Below are 4,772 nucleotides of genomic sequence, written 5' to 3'. Positions count from 1 at the left end.
AGCAAATTTTGGCTCTTTTATATTCAACCATCTGTTCATTAGCTAATCTCTCTCTTCATTTTATTATAGGCAAATAGAAGAAGCCAGGTGACACTTTCAGCACTTTGCCTGAAATCCCTCTAGCCAGATATCCAGTTCATTAAGCAATTTTCTGTTTTCTGTGCTACCACAGGCAACAACGTTGCTAAACTTTCTGCCAGGAAATAACAACGGATTTCTTTTCTCTAATTTCCTATCACATTTTTGTAACTTTTTATTAGGTGCTCACCAAAAGCCTTTTCAAGTCCCTTCAGTATTCTATCAATCATCTCAAGGTACTTCCAGCATTTTTCCACTGCTGAATCTCAAAGACATTGCCACCTATTTAAAATTTGGGTCCATAGCATTCTACCTCTAGTATCCCAAATCTGTGTCAATAATCCGTGACTATGTGACATGAAGCAATAGTTCTTTACTATTATCACTAAGGTTTCTGAGAGTTGATTAGGTTCAGCTAGGAAGTCCTTGCTCAGGATTTTTCACACAGTTTTGTCAGATGGTGACTGAAAACAACTTGAAGGCCTTTCACACACATAGCTTTAGTTGCCTCTGGCTGTTGGCTGGGGTCTCCCTGGGCGCTGATAATAAAATTTTCTACACTTAGCCTCGCTATGTGTCCTGGGCTTCCTTGAAGCATTTTTTCTGTATTTCAAGGGATGGCATCTCAAGAGCGGAGCCAGACAGTTTTTATGTTGCCTTTTGCAACCTAGGCTTGGAAGGCTTGCAATACTGCCACTACATTTTATTTGTTAAAAGTTAGTCACTGAGGAGATTTATGGAATGGTGAAGAAAGGACTTATGAGAATCTGTTTCTCCATAAAGGCAAGAAGAACACTGGCAAAACTTGTTAAAATCAACTTTTTCAGAACTCTGGAAACTAAACTAAGACCTGCAACAGTCCATGGAACGTTTATTCTAGAAAACTTGCTTCTCCTCAAGGACAGTGAGCTTTGTGGTTAACTTGCCCTATGTCCATTTCCTTTTCTTCAGATCCATGGCTGCTGTGAAAGTCAGCAGGCAAGCAACCACTAGGTGGGGCTGACTGGGTAAAGAGCTTTTCCTAAGGCTCCATCTCCAGAGAATTGTCACAATTTGACTTGTTTGTTGGTACCCTGGTAAAACCTTATACACAGGGCTGTTGTTATTTGATCTAAATCAGAGCTTGCTCAGTGGGAAAAGCTCTATTCCTGAGTTGTTTGTTGCAAACAATCAATAAATAGCTATTGTTTAGTATCGCAGCTGCCTGAGGTGAAAAATACCCATTGGGAAAAACAAGAGGCTGGCCAAAAGACGTAAAAGAAAGCTCTTGGCAATGAGATATCTGTGGCGAACTTTGAAGAGCTCTGACATAATTCTGGGGGTATAGAAAACCACACACATGTAAAGGGCTGTGTACATGCTCAAGAAATCTTGAGAAGGCGCTAATCTCTTGCCTTTGGCTGGCCTTGGGTCCCTGTGTAAAAATAAAGCCTAAGACAGAGCTGTAAACTGTGAGAACATTGAAGGAATGCCTCAATATATATGTAAATCCTGGCCACATCCCAGTGTGTTTTGGTGACTTGAGGCCCTCCCTAGTTCATGGGATTAACTGGAAGAGACGTCCTCGCATTAATTGTGCAATGAGGAGGTGTCCTTGTGCAGGAGTTGTGACCTGCAGAATTATTGCTACTTGGACAAGCCTACAATTTACTTCTTTCATCCTTGGCTGAGAATTTGCATTTGTAATTGTTGGCAGAGAGAGGAAGAAAGTGCTCCACTCGGGTCTGAGGAGCATACAGAGAGAAGGCAGGGAAGAAGGAACATGTGCAGCCTTTCAATATGAGTGAAGTCAAGATTTGAAATGTACGTTCCCTGCCTGAGGGGCTTCAGAGTGTTTTGAGCCTCTGATCTTCAAGGTAAAACGAGGCCTATTGGAAGTTGGAGGTTGAGGCATGCATTTCTGCACTTATGGCTGGAAAGTTGAACCAGGTTTTCCAAAAACTGTCGTTTTTGCTTTCAAGTGTGCTAAAGGTAAGAAAGGGTTAGGCAGTAAATAGAAAGTAGTGCAGCCAGGTTGTGGTTAGCTAAGCAACAGGATTGTCATAGAGGGTTATTTGTCTGAAGACAAAAGTCTGGGGCTTTTGGGCCATGAGGAGTTGGGTTATTGAATTGCTTAGTTTAAACTGCCAGCGTGAGAAATGTCTCAGATGCTATTAAAGTTAGGCAGATCAGTTTAACTCTAGCTCACTGATCACCAACCACCTCCTTCTTCACTCCTTTCAGTGACTGAGTTAAAAAGAGAAGACGCAAAAAGAAAAGTGGTCTTTCCCTTTCCCTCCATTGTAATTAGGACTTAGTCCATCTTGGCTCACAATTGGAATTTTAGGATGGAAAGAAAAATCTTGTCATCTTTGCTCTTGACCCTGAAGAATAGAATCTCAAAGAAATACCTGAGAGGAAAACTCTTTCCTTCACTGAAATGAAAATTGGAGTACTTGCAAAACAGAACAAAGAAAGAAAAAAATTAGTAAGCATTACAGACAACTAGCAGTTATAGTTAGATTATTTTTCAATACATGAGGAGGATATACAATAAAAAAGGTGAGCGGGAGCCAGGAATAGAAATGGAAAAGAGATAAATGCAGAACCTTAGAGACTGCAGAAACCCAGGAGTTCATTGTCTTCTAATGGACATCCGGAAAGCTGCAATTGAAAAGAGGAACCAGGAACTTCAGTCAGGGCAAACACAGCAAGGAAATGTGAGCCCCAGGTCACAGAAGGAAGAATCAGTAAATGGTTGCAGTTTGACAACATGTACCACCAGTGGCTTCTGTTGCTTGAATGTTTTTTGTTGATTTTCATGATCATGACAGTAAGTTCATCATGTTGACCTTTAAAGATCCAGATGTGTACAGTGCGGGACAGGAGTTTCTATTCCTGACAACCATGTCAGAAGTGGGGAAGTTGCCAGAAGAGAAGCACTTTTTGAGGAGCTGAAGCCGACGGGGAAGATGCTTTTGGACAGATGGCTTGTTTAGCCCCTGGTCTACATGGAGCACATGGAATTCATCAGAAATATCTGCAGGGATTAAGCCCTGAAGAATCTCTTGTACACCCCTATCTCCAGGTTTGTTCTGGACTGAATATCTGTCTGTGACAAGCACAAGATTCTTTTCTGCCAGACTCCCAAAGTGGGCGTCACCCAGTGGAAGAAAGTGCTGATCCTTATAAATGATTGAAACATACTTCAAGTTTTTTATCGTAAGAGATCCCTTCGAAAGAGTTACTTCTTCATTTAAGGATCAAGTTGTTCACAATCCTTGGTTTGAACCTTGGTACAAGCATGAGATTGCCCTGGCATTATCAGAAAATAGAAGAGGAACCCGATGAATACCCAGGGGATCCACTTTGAAGATTTCATGTGCCACCTGGGTGAGCCAAACCACAGATGACTAGACTGTCAGTGTGGGGACCACATCATTCAATAGATGATGTATGTATACCTGTGTGCACCCTGTGAGATAATGTACAGTGTGACTGGACACTACGAGAGCCTAGAGGACGATGCCCCATACATCATAAAAGAAGCTGGCATTGACCACCTGGTATCATACCTGGTCATCCCTCCAGGCGGGGCGTTATCATGTATAACAGAACCAAATTGCAGCACTAGCTTCTGGACATCAACAAACAAGACATCTGATGCCTGTATGCACGTTTCAAAGGGGACTTTAAGCTCTTTGGGTATCAGAAACCTATTTATTTATTTTGCTAAACTAAGGCATAGAACCTACAAATTCAAATATCTTTGTTAGACCAGGGGCTAACCAGGTGGAGATCTGAGCACAGAATGACACTTCCTCCACCACACCCCCTCCTTTTAGGATGTCTGAGGTCTCCCATGGGCCTGTGAGCACTTCGACCTATGACACAGGGTCCTGACTGTTACCACTTAGTTTGGATGTAAGATACTCTGAGGACCCTGCCCCCTCCCCTGTCATCGTCATTAGGATGTCACTCGCTTCTGTACACATCAGAGGGGGGAAAAGATTTGCAGTCTGACAGCCCAACAGGAGGAGACATTACACAGCATTAGGAGCAGAGTGAGCCATTTCCCACAGTTGTCAAAGAAGGGAATGCACTTGAGGCTCTGCTGGCTGGGGTTAGGGATGGTCTTGCCTACCACTGGTGGATTGCAGGAATAGCACCCAGCACTTTCAGGAGGTATAGAGAAGCAAGGGGACTGCAAAATCACAGAGGCTCATGCAGCATCAAATCTGATGAGTAAAATGACACCTCTGGCTTTCATCTTGGCACTCCTATGATCTTTTAGGCAAATTGTTCTTTCTGTGATCATTTTGTTCCTGCGGATGTTCGGCAGTGACCAGAGGGTCGGGTTCGGGGGTTCATCTTTTCAGAATCCATGCTCATGCAATGCTGGTCCATGCTTCTGAACCTCTGTCTGCCAAGCACCTACTTCATTTGACACAGGAGATATGATTTTGGAAAGTGAAGGGGGTTAGGCTTTTTCCACCTAAGAAGGGGAACATCTTCTTTGGGGGCCTTAAAAGGAACATGGCTCAGGAAAGGGAGGGCTGGTTGGGCTTAGAGCTCAGGCCGCTGTGGATTTGGGCACATCAGCCCTGACTTGCCCCACTTGGGTGGTTGGCAGTGGGTCTCTACCTGTATCCTCCAGGAACCCCCCACCCTTGCCCCTTAGGGATGAGGACTAGCAGGGGGAACATGCCAGCATC

The 4,772-nt window shown here is 43.6% G+C and overlaps 1 pseudogene; it reads left to right on the top strand.

Annotated features, from left to right (window-relative positions):
• The first annotated feature begins 2,767 nt into the window (after nucleotides 1-2,767).
• On the top strand, nucleotides 2,768-3,793 carry LOC111549487 (annotated as a pseudogene).
• Nucleotides 3,794-4,772: the final 979 nt, after the last annotated feature.

This window comes from Piliocolobus tephrosceles, chromosome 6, assembly GCF_002776525.5.
Source record: "Piliocolobus tephrosceles isolate RC106 chromosome 6, ASM277652v3, whole genome shotgun sequence".
NCBI lineage: Eukaryota > Metazoa > Chordata > Mammalia > Primates > Cercopithecidae > Piliocolobus > Piliocolobus tephrosceles.
The sequence above is the reverse complement of the archived record's forward strand: the minus strand, read 5'-3'. Positions and strand labels throughout refer to the sequence as shown.